At 39.2% G+C, this 21,427-nt stretch overlaps 1 protein-coding gene across 9 annotated transcripts in view; it reads right to left on the bottom strand.

Annotated features, from left to right (window-relative positions):
• NRIP1 (nuclear receptor interacting protein 1) overlaps positions 1-21,427 on the bottom strand; it is a 143,990-nt gene that overhangs the window by 34,669 nt on the left and 87,894 nt on the right. Inside the window, exon 4 of one of the 9 annotated variants that reach the window (XM_032989790.2) lies at positions 18,461-18,558. The exons of 7 other annotated variants lie outside the window; for them this stretch is intronic. The gene's annotated coding sequence lies outside the window, so the exon portion shown is untranslated. Of the gene's footprint in view, positions 1-13,311; positions 13,482-18,460; positions 18,559-21,427 lie in introns of those variants that run through there. One more of the 9 variants, XM_032989793.2, reaches the window with a different exon arrangement.

The raw sequence follows: 21,427 nt of genomic DNA, 5'->3' as shown, positions 1-21,427 counted from the left end.
GATAACAAATCGATGAATTAGGACAGTAAATTAGAAATTACTAGCAGGTGAGCTTAGGTCTCCCATAATATTAAGGGCACAGCACACCCCAGGCAAGGGCAGGAATGTACAGATTTCACAGAGCACATCAGTTTCATCCTGTCCATCTTTCTCGTGTGGAGTCTGTTTTCCTCCATCGTTCCCTTCTCAAAAGCCTTGTCCGAGCCAGATAGCACAGGGAAAGGAAAAAAAGAAACCCAAAGAGGAAAGAAGTTGTGGCGCCTGATCTCCCCTCTTTATCCTGGCAAATGCAGTTTCCTCCTTTCTCACAAAGAGGTCCTGTGAGCCAGCACAGTCTCTCTCTAGTAAGCATACTCCATTTCAGCCCGACATTTGACATTTGCTGTGCCTCATGTTCCAGCTGAACAAGATTTACCACAGAAAACAAATAAACAAACAAAACAAGAACCAAAACAACAAGAAGCAATAAACTCTCACTAAATTTTATGTCATTTACACTTGAAACACTTAAATCCCAGTTAAGTGCTAGACTTTTAACTACAAGGGGAAGACTTATCTCTTCACATTTCAGTTCCCTGATGCATCATGCAGTAGCATCTCTGAACACACATATAGACCTAAGTTTGCCAGGAAAGTTTCTATTCAATGCTTTTTTTTGCTTTTTTTCCCCTTGGTGAACAATTTGCAAACATGTTTTTGCCCTCAGTGTGCAGGTACCATGAGGCTGCCCCTGGGCACCTCAGGCTGTGCACTCACAATTCAATCACAGAAAGGTAGTCATCTTACTGGACCCCAGGCATTTACATAACAAGAAATCTAGAAAACAAACAACAACAAAACCAAAAAAAGGCAGAGGGAGGGAATAAGATTAAAAGGATGGAGAATTAATATACAACCACCCCAAGCCATGGTTAAAACAGCTCTACCAATGCCTTTATATTTAGGTGCTCTGAGTTAAAGAAACAAAAATCTGAGGAACAAAATACAAATTCCAAGATGCCTCCTATAGTTAGTGTTTCCAGCCAGCTCACAGTAATTTCCAACTAAGCGAAGTTGCCATTTATCTTGTCAATTCTCTCCTCTCATTCCCACTCCCTAATCTCAAATCCACCTTGTTTATATTCTTACGCCTTGCAACCACGTTGAGTACTGAGGACAGTATTCCAGATTTCTCCCAGCAGCAGTTCCGAAATAATGCCCGTATACTTGCACTGTAATTCATACATATACGCACACAAGCACACATATATTTATGATAATACATTCACCAAAATATAAGATATGGTAAAAATTAAGTCACTGATCTCCAAGAAGCTATTTCCTATGGCTATCTCTTGATCTCTATCCAGCGTGGAATATTTCACTGTTTAAACAAAAAAAAAAACAACCAAACAACAACCCAAAACAAAAACAAAAACAAAACAAAACAAACAAAAAAAAACCAAAGAAACAAAATAAACAACAAACTTGCTTCCATAACTCTGATAGGAGAAAGCATAATACAACCCTAACTATAAATAGATGTAAAAACGTTTATTTAACAGCAGTTGCAATAATGATCATTAAGTTTGACATTTCTTTTTGAGTAGCATATGGAAAGCGTAGAGTACTGAAAGTGTTAATGTGTTTAGAATTCAGTTTCCATCATACTTGGGTGACTATCTCTTTAAATAATTTAAATCCTCTCCATCAACTACAAAGCTGTTTTGAAGCCATTTAGCTTTGTTCTTTACATGTGTTCTAATTAAGAAATGACCTTGTCATCACACACACCAGAAATCCTGGATTATTTCCTGCAGCAAAAATCTACGAAGCCAAAAAAAAAAAAAAAAAAAAGATGACAAAAAGAAAAAAAAATATATACACTTCTTCCTTTAGTGAGGAACTGAGGAAGTTGTTGGTTGGCTGAATGCTGAAGCAGTTTCACCGCATAATTCTCTGTGTGTGTGCGCTGTTGAATGTCACAGGGCGGGTTGGTGTGACCTTGAGCTGCATCAGCAGCACAGCAAGGGTCGAGATGCCTGCAGGCGCCCTTGTACTGGATTTGCAAGACAAAAACCTTCAAACTGGCTGAAGGACATCTTAAATCTCTTCAAAGGTTTTCCGAACTAATCTGGGCTGCTCTTAGCCGGATCTGTGCCAGTGAGGGAGGCAAAATTAAAAACAAGGTCTTTGACAGGATGTTGTCTCCTCTTAACCCTTCCCGCGCCGGAGGCCGCGCAGCCCGCTCCGCGCCCGCTCCGCACGCCGCGGGGAGGAGCGCGGTGCCCCCGGCGCACGCTTTCGTAACGGAATTATGTAAGCAGCCGGCGACCGTTAGGAATACCGAGCACTCCGCCGCCCCAACCCCAACCCCCCCCTCACACCCCCTCAAACTGCCGTGTTTCCAAGGGGGGTTACGCGCAGGGCAGCGTGTGTGTGTGTGTGTGTGTGTGTGTGTGTGTGTGTGTGTGCTCGGCGCCTCACGGCCTCCCCCCCCCCCCCCCCCCCAAAAAAAAAATATCGTGGGTGAGGATTGTTTTTCCGAGTGAAAGCGGCAGCACCTACCACGATACGTTGTGTGTTAAGGCAAGGCTGGTAAGAGGAGGAGGAGGAGGGGGGTCAGGATCATGCAGAGGGTTGCTTTGGCAGGCACCAGACGTGTTTTAGGAGAAGAAATCAGAAAGTGTCCACACCTCATCTTAACCTGTGATTTCCTTCTCAGTCATCCTGAGCCAAGAAGGAAGCAGAGAGGATATTAATATGCGACAGGCCTACCAAGAGTTTGAGAGCATGACTGGGAAAACAAAAATAAATAAATGAATTGCCCAGCCTGCCTGCTTTTGACTGCTCATCATCTGACAAGTGACACAGAGGCTTTCTAAAAACGTGAGCAAGCGCGCAGAGATAAACTCCAGGAAAGGCCCTAGGAACACATCGTTACTTCATGAAACCACAAGTTTACCCAATGGATTTTGCAGGATCATTCGAATGCAACAATCAGCCCACCGAAGGGATGGACGCCTTCTCCAGAAATATTTGCATGCAGAACCTCCAACTCCAACTTCAGTAAGAGTTGGCCAACTGGGAGTAGCCTTCTGTACCCTTAGTTAGAAAGTAACATGGATTCTCGCATCTGAAAATGGAGAAGAAACATCACCACCTCATCCTCATCTGTTTCAGTGGTGGTGTTACTGGTCAGATTAAACTATCAGATTTCTTGCAAGAAAAAAAAATAAATACAAATGGGCTAAATTAGCCTCATCTTAAATGAGAGGAGCCAGCATTGCACTTCAGAACTGTCTTTTATTATGTCTAGGATACCGGCCAGGCAAGTCCTTGAGGAGAGGAGGAGGAAGGAGCCGCTAGTACCAGCAGAGGGTGTTGTGATTCTTCTCTGGTTGAGCTCCGAGGGCTTCATTTAGTCTGTTTTTTTACAGACATTTTTTAGGTACTATAGAGTCTTATTAGACAGGAACAGAACACATTTAAGTTTACTGAAAAAGGACACTCTTTTGGCAGTTATGTCACAACTGCTATAACACTACGCTCCACCTACCTCTAAAATAGATTCACTCCCTCACTCCCAAGAACCACCCCTCTTCTCACAAAATACCCTCCTCGTCAGAAGGCTTTCACGATTTTTAAGTGTCAGTTTTCAGTAATATCAGTGACGGTGCCTTCTGTGTCGGCAGGGGAGGAACTCCCACCATACAGATGCTTTTCCACAGACCTACCGAGCTTCCCACGGCATTTGTTAGGCCCGGACCGAGGGCCACAGCGTTCCCGCAGGGCCTGGCTGTCAGAGCCCCCCGCGCCGGTACAGTACGGAGAGCCGTGTCCCCAGGCCCAGAGGCTGGAGGTGGCACACTGCCCCATCGGCCTTCTCCCCCGCCGCGGCGGAGGCTGAGCACGTCCACCCCTGTGGGTTCACCAATCTTTCTGCACTAACGTGTCCTTTTTGTGGCCTCTGAATGACAGGGCGCCATATAGGTGACCGACTCTAGTTTAAAAAAAAAAAAAAAAAGTTTGGTCACTGACCGTATTACACAGTTACCGAAGTATTGTGTCCTACACCGTGTTTCCTAGAAAACTTTCCAGTTTACCCCAGAGTTACCAGGAAGAGGGATTAGGAGAGACCAGTGTAAGTAGTTCACATGTTACATATTAGTCCAGCAGAAAACACTAAGAAGTATTTTCATGGTATGCACAGCTGACCATGCAATATCCATGGTTTCTTAAGTTTCTCCAACATGTAACAAGACAAAAATATATTACGGGTTTTCCAAACACCAAGTGTTGTGAAAACCCCCAAAACAAAAACAAAGAACTTGTGTTGCAATGTTCCAGCTGAGCAGGGTGATTTAAAGACGCAAGGAAGGCTTTCAAGCCAGGTAGTCACTGCTGCCAAGTGTGGGACACATTGTGTGGTCCTGCCAAAAGTAGAAGCCAAAACCCAAAAATACAAATTAGCAGCTTTCTTCTAGGGCCGCAACAGTCCAGCAAAAACTTCCCAAATCAGGCTGTCCTAAGAACATCAGACAGCAGCAGCGAGTGCAGTTACTCAGCACGTACCCACAACTCAAAAGCTACAGCAGCAACCTGCGTGCCCATGCACCCAAAACACAACCATCATGACAACATAACATCTGTGAAGTCAGACTGTCATTCATTGCTAACCATCTGATAAAAAATGGTCTTTGTGGATACCATTTCTCACAGCTAGCAAGTGCAGAGAGGAAGGTTGTTCTCTGTCTGCTTGGCTCCCTACGTAGGCATGCTTGCACAAACACGTGCAAGTCCTAGAGTGGATGGGGCAAGTATTTTACAACCCATCCAAGTACAGGTTGTCCACACAACCGTAATTCTGCCATTTGCTAACTGCTGATTCTGACTATGCAACATTAATGTTCTTTAAGCATAAGGCAGTCATTTCGTATGCATTGTTCCTCGGCGCAGCAAAAAAAAAAAAAAAAAAAAAAAAAGATAAAGATGGTGGAATTTAATATAATGTATTCTCTTCCCACCTGGACCCCATTATTACGTGAAACCATATCTGCTAAAGCAAAGATGCTATTGACAAAAACATTCTCCTGAGAGCAAATGCAGATACTCCCATCGGTACCAGTATTAACACAGAACAGTTGATAAATTGTCCTGAGACCATGTCACCCAATGTTGCTGACCTATCTTCCCAGCAGCAGCCAAAGCAGCCCTTGGTCTACCACCACATGTGAGAATCTTCTGAAGACAAGAGTTGTAAGTTATGATTCTTGTTATCATACATTCTGTTACGCTGTTTATGAGATAGCTATAGTATAAAGCAATGACAATTATTTTGTAAAGTGCTAATTAGGTAAGGGTGCTACTTATTTTATGCAACATGACCGAATGGAAAAATTGATAAATTGGTCTTTATGGTGCTAATATACTAATATATTAGTAATACTAATACAGTAAAGCCAAGTATGCTTTCATGAAATGTGTCACCAGATACAAACTAAATACTGAAATAACAGATAAAATGTTAGCATAGAAAAATCTTAGAATGGATATAAAGAAAAACATAGCTGAAAAATTAAGGTGAATACTATTATGAAGTGTTAGGTACATCTACTTAATTGTCTATAGGAATTCCACCCATCTTCACTAAAGCCACAGAAATCAGATGTAAGAGAAGCAAAGGTGGAGAAGCCTTATTATTAGTGTATCATTATTATTAGCATATTAGTTTAAAGTTTAATTAATATAGCTAGCATTCTTATACTAGTATGCAATATACTAGCTATACTAGTATCTAAGAAATTAGTATTATAACTACTGCTTAAGAGTAACATTTAAGGACAAGAAGTACTGAATAATGTAGATTAAAGTGATCAAATACAGCAATTCAATACCCACAGGGGAAAAAAAAAAAAAAAGTCTTAACACATTATTAGTGTTTATACTGATAGAAAGGAAATAACCTTATTCTACTGAGATCTCAATTAATACCCAGGCATCTTCTACACCTTGCTAGTAAAACCAGATGTTTAATTCAGGTCTCCTAACAACTCTCAAATACTCATAGCAACAATCTTTTGCAGAAGTTTTACAAAAAACAGTAACTACCAAACCTAGGGACACCTCTCCACAAGGTGTAACTCCAAAAAGCGAGGCTAACTACTTGCACAGACTCATTTTGAGGGGTTAATTTCCTGCTTCAGACATCTCAGATACCCATCTAAGGACATTATCAAGACTTCATATTACATACACTCATGAATATGGTTTATTCTACTATCTAACTTGTGTCCTGATCAGGAATTACATGAGCATTTGCAGACGAATAAGGACTGTATCAATGTTTAAGATTAAGTGTGTTTTGCTGAATCAGGGCCCTGAACCTTAATGCAGGTTTTTCTCATTGCTGTGCCAGTTTATTTTATTCAGTACAAAGCCACCAACAACCTTTGAGTTCTTCTGCTCAAGGTCATTTTTAACATTCACAAGCACAGCTTTTTGGCTGTCTGCAGAGCAGAGAATTTTTTTAAAGTGCATTTCAGAGCAAGTGATGCCTGGAAACATCTTTCCATGGTGAAAAACATCCTTTAAAGTTGCCTTAATCAGTTGTCTGTTAATAATTCTACTTGGCTACCTTTATTATCGTAGGCTCTAATTTAGCCTTCAATTTCTGCAGCCACCTATATCTGGAAGGTATAAACATGATGTAAAAATCAGTTTCAACTTCTGCAATCTCAAAGTCTAAGCTATACATACCTCCCACTCAGCCTTTGAAGGCATCCAGTGCAGAACCAGGTTCTTGAGCTCCCCAGATCTGCCAGACACCACCTTTTCTACATTTGCACTTAAAAGAGAAGTGGGGTGGGGAGCTACCTACATTCAACAATAATTTGCAATATAAAAAAAAATCCACAAGTTTATAAAACATAATATAAACAAAGTTAAAGAAGATTCCCTATTCCCCAGTACCCTTTCATCACCCTAACCAACCTCCTTAGGCTTCTGTATCACTTCTTCCTTCTTATAATTAAAGATGTGGAATTGGAGATGGGGGGGGGGAAGTAAGCACTTGTTTTACACTTTTGAATATGCTGCATTAACTATTATTAATATTCTGTCAGCACCTGATTGCTAAAGTAATATCACAAGCCTGGGGGGGTGGAAAAAATAAAATAAACCATTGTGGTTTGTTTTTTTAAACAAATACATTGGTCTCTGTATCATCACTGAAGCATTGCATTACCAATATTCACCCCCAAATTCTCTTATTTGAATACTCTTCTGTTGTCTTCAGAAATCTCAGATATCACTACACAACAAGAAGCAGCACACAGAAAATATAACTAGTTATGAAGAGTGAAAAACTGGAAGTGCCTGGCAGACAACCGTTTTCTGTATACATGCAATTTATTTCCACATGTGTGCATTTACATTAGACATGCATACTTTCTCCTGGTACCCCAGGCCATTTTGAGAAGAGAGTAAGAAGCTGACAACCTGATAAACCCAGCAGAAGAATTAATTACACTTGCACAGTTCCAGCACAGATCACACTGAAATACTGTTGCCATGTGTCCAACAAAATCACTGAAGCCAACAGTAGTCAGCAATGATTCCTTGTTATCTAGTGTATTTGGGTACTGCATTGCCAACTGCATTTTCTCTTCCCAAACATGGTTCGTTTTATCTTCGGCACTCATTCCTAGGTCATACAGCAATTCAAACCTCTTCACCAGCTAGCAAGAGTTTCAGAAAGCCATCTACCACCACATGTGTTCTCTTACCAATTTATTATTATTTCACTTTACAACTTTCTTAATTCTGGATTACAGGTGCTTTGTCTTATACGCAAGTCAGGCATTCCCACTTTACTGCATACATCTAGATTTGCAACACATTAGGCTTCCCTTTTTTTTTTTTTTTTCAATTTTAGAAATTCTAATGTTTATGATTCTCTAATACCTTTGTAAGTTTTAGACCCCTTGACTATTTCCCACCATGTTAAGTGGTATTAAATCTCACATTAAAGCCAACAGAAACTTTAGTAGGAGCAAATGAAATTTATCCTGTTACTAGTCAAAGGCAGTGTCATACACTTAGGTATGGACAGAGTGATCAGAACCAGTAATGTTTCCAAATAAACTTGTAAAGAAAAAAAAAAAAAAAAAAGGAGGAAAAGAAAGTTCTTAGGCAATTATCCTGAACTATTCTCTTTCCTTTCTGAGAAGCACTAGATAGACTCTTTTAGAAACAAAGCCTCTCATTTGTCTTGTAGTAAATATAAACCCTCAAACCAAACACATTGCCTCAATAAAATGAACACACAGCAGCTCCATACTCATAACAATTCTTTAAACTACCACAGATCTTGCCAAACTACTGGCTTAGGAAAATATGAAGCACACTAAAATTCTTCTGCTTTTTCAGAAGACACATTAAATTTGTATTTAAGTGCACACCACAAACAACAATTCCAGTTTCTCAAACTGTAAAACAGTCCGTTCAAGTTTGTCTAATTCTTAATATTTTGACAGTAGTACAAACACCCGCACCCCCAGGCTGATTGATTTAAAGAATCAGAAATATGAAGCTTTCATAATTTTTTTAAATGCACTCAAAAATTTCAAAACATTTATAAGACCTATGTCACTTCTCAATTATTTTCATTTATGGATGACTAACAATATGTGTGTGCCAGACAGACATAAAATGCATTCTTCAAGAGGCATAAATCTACTTAAAAACACAGATTTGCTAAATCAAAATACTGTGAGAACAATTATTTTCCTCAAACAAAACCAAAAAGCAACTTAAAATTATTTTTTTCAGCTTTCCCGTATTTCATTGATATCAAAGAAATGGTTTGAGATATTAGAAATGTACACAACATCCATAATCATGAAAAACAACATTACTCCATTCTGTCATCTTTCCTGCAGTACAAGTGAATTACTATTGAGAAATCACGGGTAAGCTGAACATACAATATTGGGAAAAAAGCAAACTGAGTACTAATTTCAAAAATATAAAGGAGGTGGAATGTTTTGGTTACTATTCTACATACAACTTACATCCTTTATGAAACAGTTGTATACGTAAACATCAGATGTCATCTTACAGGTTGTTTCAACTTACAGTGGTTAATGGATCAGCCATATTAGGGAGAGAATCAACACAAAACCCTAAACCTTTCCCCTCTGAAATGTTCTGAATGTTAGTATTAACAAGCATCTCACAAAGCATCAACAAAGTAGTGATCACTGAAAAAATAAAATGACCCAATTTATTTGCTCACAAGAGCAAAATTAACATTTTAGTACCTTTCCCCCCAAGAAGCCTGAGACAACCAACAAATCTAACAGCTGTACACAGAGTGCACCTCACAGATGGCTCCACGTCATGGATCCCAACATTACCCACAGGATCTCCCATGCTTATGAAGCTGCCTTCTCCTCTGATCTGTCGCATTCACCACCAAAATATAAAGAACAGATGAGAAAGGGCTGTGGGAAGAACCTCATGGAAAATTTCCTTCCCTTAATTCTCTTCCTGTGTATAACGTTTTCCACAGCAGGAGCAATCTGGCTCTGGAATATTCATGCTCACTACCACCTGACATCAAGGTTCATTTCTCTGTAAAAGAGTCTCCAAAGGATAATAAAGTAAAAGCCTGAACACTTGCAAGAAGCATGTAATAATGCAGAGAAGCAGTAAAGATCACTCCTGCCCTAAGCAAAGGGAATAAATGGATAACCATGGAAAGAAACTACTAAGATCTAAAAGCATTCTACCTAAGAACAGAAAAAGAACCTGGTCTTTAAACATAACAACCATCAACATCTAATGTATGAGCCTTTCAAAGCAAGCTGGGTCAGAAATTCATATAAAACCTTTTTTTTTTTTTTTTTTTCTTTCTTTCTTTTTGTAATCCAAACCGGAATGTCCAAGCTGTAGCTTGCTGACCAGATCCAATCCCCTCTAAGAATTCATCTGGCCAGCCGCCTACTCCTTGCAGTCTTCCCCAATGGCTAATTAGATATGGGAAGGCAGCAAGCAAGGGCTAGGGGAATTACTCTCACTTCTGAATTCCCACTGCTGTGTTTTGTAAGAACCTGCACCCTCCACTGTATCAGAGAACTGGGCAGAAAAGATCATGCAATAGTGATGGCGCTCATCTGACTGTCATATGCCTGTTAATGTATGGGCATATTGCTCCACGTCTGTCAGCAAGACTGTATATTACCCATACGTTTCTGTTACAACACGTACATGCTCCATCCTAACACAGTTATCCACACAGCTACAGACACTGTCACCTGCGGGCTAGACCCTCTGTAACAAATATTGCTCCCTGGAGAGACTGGGCTCTAGTTCTGCAAACCAACAGGTCTCACACCAATCCAGGCAACAAATGCCTTAAACTGGGGTGAGTTTCTTCCTTTCAAAACAGGTACAGTTCACAGAGGAAGGCTCTCCATGCTCACTGAGTAGCATTTAACTGTAAGTTGAGAGTGACTGCTAGCTGCCACCACAACGCGATCAGGGCATGCATACTAATGCTCTTGGACTGCTGCCATATTATCCATATATGTTTTATTATAGCTCATCTCTTAATGTGCAAGACATTTATCTTTGATTCTTTCAAAATGAGAAAGGAAAAAGAGAAAGGAAAAAAAAAAAAAAAACAAACAAAAACCAACCTGATACTGTAGAACTGGTTTTAGCACAGTTCAGTCTATTTAAACTGGGTCACTGTAAGCTCTTCAAACAGATGTTTCTTTGTCATCAGATACGAGTAACAGCACTGAACTCTTTTTTGCCATATTAACAAACTTTTCTGAAATGTTAAGGGCTAGAATTTCCAATAACAATCAGGTAAGCTTCTAGCCACAGTTCTTCCATTTATCAGCAGAAGGTTACAAAAGTGAAAGTACAGAAAAATAATTTGTCTATGGAATCATCCTCTCTATTTTACCTAACTTTACAACAATCATATGGATCAGTAAGTATGAAGACAACTGTGACTGAACCTGAGCTGAAGAAATCTAATCACATGAATCAACCTACAGGCTTCAACACTAGCTAGTCGTGGGGGGGGATGGCAGATTGATGATGAGACAAACACCAAACTTGCTAAATTGAGTTCACAAATTCAAGAGCAGATTAATGACTATGATTGTTGGCAGGGGAGAAGACACAAACACTCTCACAGACACCAACCAATCAACATTGGAAATATGAAGATCTTCCCATTCCTTAGGTAGACGGTGAAATCGAGGAATGCAAATGAGAAAAAGCATCATTTCAAGAACAATGAAGGCTCATTGATATGTTCTTTTGGAACAAAGCTACTATACTGTATTCTATTACTTTAGAAAATAAGACAACCCCTTACCAATATTTTTTTTTTTTTGAGGATGAATTGTACCAGATGTCCTGCAAGTACATAATTCATTCTAGAAACCTCAGTATCAGTGGTATGAAAAAAATCAACCAACCAAAATGTATACTTAAATTAACTGGACCAATTACTCATAAAAATTGACCAACCCACATGGAAACAGGATTTACTAGCCTTTCATAATGGTAAAGAACATGGAGAAAATTCTTTAATCCACCCATCAAGAAAACAACTTTCTACTTCTCAGTTGTTTGAAACAGGAAAGAAATATAATAAAGCACTTTAAATGTAAGCAACTTCTAAAGTCATATTTTCTTACCACCACTACCATGACATATAGATATCACACAATGTCATTCAACAGAAAAGTACTGGTTACGCATTACACACATCATATACACCCCACTACCAACGCCCACAAGAAAAATGGCAGGAAAGAGACAAAACCTCAGTTTTCTTCCGTACTTACACAGTTGAGCTCCTCCATCAGAGCAGTCAGGGTTTTAGTTTCTAGGGTTTCCGTTTCTAAATATGGGTTCACTAAAAGCACAGTACAAACCTGGACACGGATTTGAACTCTGATTTCTGGATCTACCACTATATGGTAGAAGCGGGTGAGCTCTTTATCAGTTGCATATGTCATTTACACCCTTCTACCTTCTCTGTTCCTGCTCTCCCCTTCCAATTTGTTGCCAAAAAAAGTACATAGGACAAAACATCCCCACACTCTTTTTAAAACAATTTAAAAGTTCTAACAAATAAGTTTTACAACCTGCTGAACTTGATAATGCCCCCATTAAAGAGTTATTAAAGCGAATAAAATTTATGGGAATAAAAAAAAAATTTATTCCCTTTAGTCAGATGTAACACACCGTAACTCTAGTTCTGCAGATGTAAACAAAAGATGCAAAAAAGTTTTAATACTACATGCCATCATTTTAGTGCATCTTTTAGGTCTTTAATATTGTACACCATTTGTCTTTTTTAATGAAGCAGGCTGTGCATCCATTTTATTAAAACACTAAAATGATACATCTCAAAAAGGAAAAAACTGACACCATACCAAAAGTGCAGCACTCATGCAAGGATTGGATCAGCCTTCCCAAAAATCACATTTTACATGGACTCAGGCCAACCCAGGCCTCAGACATGACTGAAAGGCACCCTGACAAAGATGTTCCCTGGTACTACGGCTACTCCAAGCTGAAACCCACATACCCAGCCAGGTCTGACGTCTTTTCCACCTCATTTTTCTCCCCTTGGTGACACAAGGGGAATCATTACGCAGTCCAAGGTTGTGAGACTGTTTCAGTTTTAAGCTGTGCCTGTAAAATGACCTGAATACAGACCTCCAGAGCTATGCTGAGCTTGGGTACTGTCAAAAATTTGTCTTAAGTTCTCAAAACATTTGATGCTGCTTCTATTATTTTCAAGACCTAACTCAACAGTAGACCTATTTGAATATGCCTTGAAAGAAATGCAGAGGATATACAGGGAAGTAAACAGTGTTTAGGGATACTGTTGGGCCAAATAGTATTAATGGAGGCCATAAAAAAAAGAAATCAACAGATTTAAAAGAAAAGGCAAAAATTTAGAAAAAAACCCCAGACAAAAAACATGAAGAAAGCACATCATCCCAAAATCCTGAACAAAGAAAATATGTAAAAGCAAAATGAAAAGGAGGGAGATTAAGAACTAAAAAAGTAAATCAGATTTAATCCTAATACTTTTAGTCAGTCGTGTTACAACTGTTGCATTATTTCCTACATTTTAATCAGCACACACTCACCCAAATAGCTCTATCTTAATCCACATCACTTTTGTTTTGCTACTTAGCTCCAGATTACATCTTCATCTTTCCCAGAATTGAGAGACTTGGTCATATAGCATGACTCATCACCCCGTGCCCTCTTGGGACCAACAGTCACCTTCTCTCAGGCCTCTCCAACCTCCTCGGCAGCATCTTCTTCAAACACTTCCAAGACAGTGCCTGAGTCCCTCACAGCCCCAATATCAGAGCAATTCCTCAATGGCTGAAGGCCAGAATGCATACATGAGGATGGGAAGAAGACATGGGGGATGGGGGGCATAGGGGGGTGGTAGGAAAGGGGAAAAAAAATAAGGGAAGAATAAGAAGGGAAAAAAAGTGGTGTTTCCAAATATGGAGTGCCTATTAGAAAAAAAGAGAACCACTGCTTTAAAATATAAAACTTTAGGCTTTAAAGTACATTAAGTAAAGAATCAGCCTTACTAGTCAATTAGCTAGCTTTACTGGGTATGAATCCAGCTGCTAGTATTACTTGAGCTTTCTCCGCCCCCACCCTCCCCCTAATCATAGTTTCATTGTGAAAGAATTTAATTATTATTTTCATTACCAGATGCATACATTATAAAATGAACCTGCACAAAGACAATGAGCACTTTAAGAAAATGGGCGTAATAATGATCTATTTATGTTTTTTTTGCAGTAAAAATGGAGACACTCTCAACAAGGCTACCTTTTAAAACCTACTTTAATAAAATAACTCATAATAGTCTTAACACTAAATTTGACACCCCTTCTTTCCTTAACAAAAAGATTAGTCCAGTGCCTTGAATTTTAATACAACTTAAAATCAAAACAGATTTTTTACTAACTTCCCTGTCAAAAATTTCCTGAAAAATTTAACATGAACACATTTCACAATGACAGTTGTTTTGTTTTTTAAAAGATCAGTTCTAGAGACACCCATTATATTGCGTACTCACAGAAATAATACTGCAGCCACCATATAATATGCTGGTATTCCAAAAGAACCACAGGAAAAACTGAGAGGAAAAAATGTACATGGACTTTGCACATAAAATAAAGATACATACATTTAGTTAGTTAGTTCTGCAGCATAAACAAAAATCTCAAAGCCCTGAAGTAACAAAAGCAGATTTATATGGATATAATAGAAACAAGTGAGAGAATGGTAACATCCGCATACTACTTACAGTCCAAACAAGAGATTACTTACTTTTACTAATAACAAAATATGAGTTCTTTTATTTTATGTGGCCCTATTTCGTGATACACCGCAATGCTCCAATTTCACCCAGGAACCAGATTCAATAAATCATTTATTTATCATGACCCACCAAACGTGTGCTAAGTGATTTACAGGTAAGCACCAAGCCTGTCACCAGAATGTACGCTCTGCTCTCCAGTAAGTGTCCCTGTGGAGCTCACTGCCTGACCACTTGTCACGTCCACAGACACTGACGTGTAAATCAATCACTGCTAGATGGGAGCAATTCAGTGGGCTCCTGCTTCCAGCTCTTTGAAGGAGCTTCCTGCCCCAGAGCTGGGTGAACCATACATGTGCTCAACGTCTTGCCAGTGATGCTGCAGGACCCAACCTTATAGCTCAATCTATTGCTGGTGTCCATGTACACTGGCACAGGAGGAACAAGGGGTCACAAGAGGTTTGCTTCTCCTGCCCATGAAAAGACAGCACAGGGGCGATGCCCTTGCAGTGCTTCAGCATGAATCGTTAGCCCTACCTGGGCTCATCTCTGGAGGCCCTAGAATGCCAACTTCCACTTTGAAAAGGTGTTGAGCCTTTACTCAGGTAGAATGGAAGGCATCTGACACTTAACCACAAGCCATAATAACAGAGCACCCTTGTCTTTCCATTCTTAGATGTGGACACCAAGCCAGAATTCACTTGACCAAATAAAGATGTTTACAGTGTAGGTGTCTCTATCTGAACAGGTCATGTTAGCCTCCCTTTACAGCCCATGGGAAGAACTAGACTCTTCTACTGAACTCATCCTATAGCACATGTCTAAAGGAGGTCAAATGAATCACAGACTAAAAGTGCCTGTTTCTTCTGTCCCCTGCCTGGTAAGAGTTCTACAGGGTTCCCATTTCTGAATACATATATATATATAGGGTCTTCCTCCCACCTTCCACTGAAGTGGTAGACATCTATAACACAGGCGAGAAATCCCACGCCACATCCTAGCGACACCTTAATCCTCTCCATTTAAGAATCAGTAAAAAAAACACTGAACATGTACATTCTCAGAGTTTTCCACTCAATACAGTAGATGCCTGCTAGTGGGTAACACTAGGTCTTCGCATAACTGCTTTTATTTACATGACAGCAATCAGCATGTTTATTTCAACATATTCAGCAGCCTGCACTTATTCCTTCAGTAGTTTTCTCCTCAGATGTCCTAAGATTTGCCTCACTCCGGGTAGTAACTCTTCTCATTAGCATAGAAACTTCCTCTCTTCATTACCAGTCTTCAAAAAAAACTTACCAAAAGATCTTTCCCTTCAGGTGTGACCTATATATTTTCCCCTAGTTTACTTCCTTTAAGTTTTTAATTTCTTAAGCCTTTTTTAATTTGTTCTACACTTAAAAAAGAAAAAAAAAAAAAGTATTATCCAAAATCTGCTGAAATCAGTGAATTGACTGTGAATCAGTGAGTTAACTGTAAATCAAGCCACCTGATCAGGTTTAGCTTCTCTGTTACCTCTTATTTTTCCTTACACAGTCCTCAATTTTATTGGATAGTCAAAAACTAAAACTATTAATACTTTCAAGTTCTTTAATTTTATTCCTGTTTTATTTCCTAACTCTTTCCTGAAACAATTTTTCTCCTTATTTCAAATCTCCCCTTTCTTCTCTTAAAGCATGCTCCCAAAGCTCTCCAGAAGCCAGACTAACTGGAAAAAGGTTAAAACATGTTCAGGAAAGGGAGGTGGCTAAGACTTTTTTTATCCTGTCCAAATCAGGTATGCAAGCTGAACTCCCAGCCTGTAGGAGCTAGCAGTCTCTCATCTGAGCAAAAACAGGCATGATGTAGCTGTATTGCTAGAAATTGGTCCCAGTGTTCTGAACTAATATTTAGGCTTTAGATCGCGTTTATCTCCCCTCTTCCTCCCTTGTAATCTTCTATAACCACAGTCATCTTGGTTGGCTGTTGGGCATTTGCCAGTAAACATTCAGAAATCTCACAGTTTTAAGAGGATAGAGTTTTTCCAGGCCAAAGTTACAACTGTATTTATATTCCAACAGTTCACTCTAGCTTTGGTGTGCAGTTGTCATTGCAACACTGCCTTCTCAAAATTACTCTTGCTCCCAAACATTTTTTTTTTTTTCTGATCAACCTCATCAGAAATGGCATAGCTAGCAAAAAGGCATCAAACACCTTCTTGTGGGATAAAGCAGGCCCTGTTACAGTCTATTCGGCTGTGAGGCTTAGGGAGGGTACTTAAAGCATAAAGAACTTGGTGATGGTTTTAATGGTTTGACAAATCTCCTTTCCCAGCAGGAAGGAAGCTTTCTGTGCCTGGCAGTGAACTGTAGAGTCTTCCACAAAGCTGAAAGAAAACAGCACTTATCTAAATTTAACTTGCCATACTTCCAAACTGGTCTGTGTGAGGAATGTCTTTTGCTTTCATTTCATGCAAAACGTTCAATTAAATTCTCTCAGGAAAAAAGTCCTTTTATGTATAAAGGCACGTATGCTATTTTTTCTTTAAAATATACTTCACTTGTCTTCCCACATGGCTGAAGTGGAAAATCTTAGTATAGCGATTAAAAACCCACATTAACCTGTCTTTCTTCAGGGGCAAAAGAGAACAGGAGAAGCACTGAACAATTCTTCATCTCCATAGGCAAGGAAATAAGATAGGCCTGGCACTGAGCCTGCTTAGCAAGCTGACTCCACCAGACCAGGTTGGGAGCACATTCCACAGTCAAAAGTTCTTCTCGAAAAACTTCCTGCCAATGGCTACTTGACATTAAAAACTAGGATGATCTAGGTCAAGTATCCTGGTTGACATTAATTGGCATGCTGGATCAGAAAAGCCTCTCAGCCAGAGTTCAAGTCACATTAGGTGTAAAAGCAATCAGGGCCAAAACCCTGAATTGCACCCAGAAGCCAAAAGGAAGCCAACGCAGCTGTTGAAGAACTGCCCGAGCGTGTTCTTGCCACCCGTGCCCTCTCTGCTGACAGGCAGCTGTTCCTTCTCAAACCGAAGCCTTGTAGTGCTGGTGGAGCGCGGCCTCAGAACAGGCTCGGCTGTGGCCTCACGTGGAGGCCGCGGCGTCAGAGACTGCCACCATGGCACGGAGCCCCCTGAAGCACACTCGTGGCTGGGAGACTGCTGGCTATACATTCCTCAGAATAACAGCAAATTACAAAATGCTTATATATAAGTCAGTTGAGACACTCCAGGCTCTAGTACACTAGTACTACCTGCCTCTAGTGCTCTAACCTCTGTTTGCTGCTGCTTTTATCTCCACGTACTCTGAAGGCAAAGCGTGTGCACTGTCCAGTTGGAAAGGAAAGATGACCTGGAAAAGCAAGTCATCTTTTTTATTGATAAAAGCACAAGAAGGGGTGACTCTCCATTATCCAGAGAAGTCAACAAGTGCTTCAGAACACTATGCGCAATAGTGTTGGCTGAAAATAGAATTTAAAAATAAAAGCCACCACTCCCAAAGAAAAGAATTGCTTTTTGGTTTTGTTTTGGGTTTGGTTTTTTTTTTGCTTTTCTCTTGCTTAAACAGAAAATGCCATTCTGTTGCACTGTTATATAAAATAAAAACAACTGCAGGGTGATTTTTTTTGAAGGCAAAGTACATAACAGTGCTGAGGAAGAATCTGGAGAAAGGGAAAGCAGTAGCAAGATGGATTAGCGCTCCAAGCAGAGTCACAAAGAAACATACATGAGTTTTTGGGAGGGGACAGACAGACACACGCCACACAGTATCGAAGTAGTCAAAGCTATCACTGTTGATGAGACAAAACCAAGAATAAAGGATTTAAAAAACCTGAAACATTCATCTGATTCCAAAGATCTCCGATTTTTTTTTTTATTATTATTATTTTTTTTTTGTAAGGGAAGATGATTAGGAACAGTAGTAATTTTGAGAACGCACCTAATGCAAACAAGAGAGAATTCGAATTCACATTTTCAATCCCAGAGTTATCACAGCCAGTGCCAAGAAGTTCAGATTCTGGAAGCACTGCTCATGCTGAGCAATGACTCCTTCCACATATTCTTCCAATTATTTCCAAAATATTACTTACAGTAGATGAATAACATTTCAAGGTATATTATGAGTTCACATAAAGAAGGGAGGCAACTCCATGAGCTCTTGCCATTAATATGTCTTCCAAAGCTAAAGCTGGAACAGAAAACAACCAGGGGCTCACCTTACTTATCCACACAGCTTGAACAACATGGCCTTTTATACAACAGAGATAAAAGGAGCAGATTAATTTTTAAAGAGTAGAAGATGAAAATATATAGTTATACTCCATAACTCATAGAAGGTTTCCAAATTGTAATCAATATTTTCCTTTGCATTTAAGCACTGCTGAATGTTAATGCTTTTTAAATGTCCAAGTGCCAGAAAAAATAATTCTATTATCTATAACTGTATGGGAATCTGACTGTAGTTTCTGAAGTTCCTTGCAAACCCAGTATCAGTTAAGTGCCCATTTGTATTGTTATAAAACTTCTTTACAGTGCTGTAAAACTATAGCTCAAGCAACAGACTCCGAGATAATATTTAGCATAGAACCTGATAGTTACATGTAGACCCAAACGCAGCTGGAAAACCATAAGTCTACAACAAGTCCAACAACATTTTTATTATTTTATTCAAAATATTAAGAATACAGGTGTCAAAATACACTTTTCCAAGCAGGAATATTTGAAAGAAGTAATCTATCAGTCAAACCAACTATTTGGCAATTACAGCCTGTGCAGTACTGTGGACCACTGACAGCTCAGTCTGGCCAATGAAAACACAAAGACCTTTCCCCCTCAAAATACAAGCTCCTTAGACAGTAAAGGTACCTAACAATTTGTACAAATTTTCTGAATAACTTACAACTTCAGATCAGGCCCAAAATGGTTTGTGTCAAGGATCATTTTCCAAAAATCTAGCCAGTGCCATTTAAAAAGCAATACAAACCTTAAAACATAATGCTTTTTTTTTTTTTTTTTTTTCTGTTCTATATAGTACATAATGCTCCTGACTCAGGTAAGAAGTAAAATGTTCAAATATAGTAACAGTCAAAAATAACTATAGAATTACCTGTAGTAAGAAGTACAAAACATCTTTCAACATAAAAGAACAGGAATCACCACAGTCTGCCTATAATACAGGCAGAGAGCCTGGTGAATCTCCCAGTGATCACATTTTACAAACTAGAGCAGATCTTTCCCTCACCCATTTGGACATTAGGAAAACGTTCTTCACTGAGAGTGTGGTTGGCCACTGGAACAGGCTCCCCAGGCAAGTGGTCACGGCACCAAGCCTGTCAGAGTTCAAAGAGTGTCTGGATGACGCTCTTAGTCATATGGTTTAGTTTTGGGTAGTCCTGCGAGGAGCAGGGAGTTGGACTTTACAATCCTTATGGGTCCCTTCAACTTGAGATATTCTATGATACTGTACCCGTATTTGCAGTCAACAAAATGTTGATAACCTATTAATACATTTCAAGAGGCTTTTTTGATTTGGAAATACTCAATCATGCCTTTTATGCTCTTTCATTTGTGTAAGGACATCAGTACTTTGTGATAGGTTTCCTCCAGAGCAAAGCTCTGGAACACTGCATATTGAACAGGTATTACATACACAAATTCCTAGTGCAGAAAACAGCTGCAAAGATTAAAGATTGATGGCACGAACCAAGAATACCAAACAGCAAGTCCAACTTTTGTGTTAAAGGAAAATGCCCCCAGAACTGTAGATTTCATGGCCCTTTGCTCAATCCCAGTATGTGTAGCAGCCAGCTACATCCCAGCAATCTACAGGGGAATAAGCCCTGGTTTAATTCTGCTTTTGCACAGCCTGGAATTGCTTTTCTGCATCAAGCAGAGAACCCAAACACTAGGACTATCCAGGGCCCCTTAAGATGGTTAAAAAGGAGAAAGGCAGAGAAGATTTAAATTCAGTGCACTTGCACTGAATACACAACACAAAACTGAAACAAAACATACACAACTCCACATCTCCCTTTGCGATACACCTCTCTGAAGTGCCAATTTCTGCTCACAGATTTATTAGTTTAGTACAATCTAATCCTAGAGCCCCCTACCCTCATCCCTCTCCTACTTCTATACCATACACACACACAAAACAGGAGATGAGCATTTAAGGGATATTTATCTCATTTTGATTCAGGGTAAGTGTTCCAATGAGTTATTAATAATATATTAGGAACTTAAAAAACAAAATGCTTGCTTTTTCAGCAGCAGAGAAGCTATAGGCTTTCAAACAACTTTTCTATGCACATGCTATCAGCACTTCTAGACAAATTTAACAACTATGGAGTTAACTCCTAGATAGAATAGTTATTACTTGAAACACAGACACTGCTTGTATTTACCATACCTCCCTAAGAATACTACTTTAGTTAAAACAGTGGATGTTTTCTAAGCTATTACATAAATTGATGCACTTTAATACTAGAAAAAAGTTGTTTGGTTTTTTTTTTTTTAAATACAAACCTCATAAAGTGGTATACTAAAAAGTGTAAGTCAGAAAAGTCTAATGAACCTGAATTTATTAAATTATATCTGCTTCTTGTGATTGATGCTTTCTTATATCAGTTATACTAATACTTTCATGTGTACCTACTATTTCTACTCTCTGTAGAGTACTTTTGGATGACAGAATGTCTTGTTAGTTGGAATAGGAATTTTGTAAGTTTGATCCACTTTTTAATCCTGCAGGCAAAGTTGTAAATCATTTAAGGCCTGTCCTGGTCACCTGTTATTACAAGACTTACAGGAAATGAGTGGTCTTCAAAAAATAAATTTTTGGGGTATTTTTATTGTTGTTGTTTAAATTAGTTTAGATTACTCAATGCATTCAGAAGTCACTGCGGTAATATGTGACTTTTCATACAATACTAGGCTAGAATAATCACTTATTAACATAGTACAAAGTTGCATTCTATGATGAAAGAATGTGACGCACAAGTCAGACTTCTGATTTAATAAAACTTCCTTTAGCAGAACTGGAGTATCTCATAAGCCTG

The sequence above is a fragment of the Tyto alba genome, unplaced genomic scaffold, assembly GCF_018691265.1.
Source record: "Tyto alba isolate M040663 unplaced genomic scaffold, T.alba_DEE_v4.0 Super-Scaffold_14, whole genome shotgun sequence".
NCBI lineage: Eukaryota > Metazoa > Chordata > Aves > Strigiformes > Tytonidae > Tyto > Tyto alba.
Note: the sequence above shows the minus strand (reverse complement) of the source record. Positions and strands in the feature narration are given on the sequence as shown.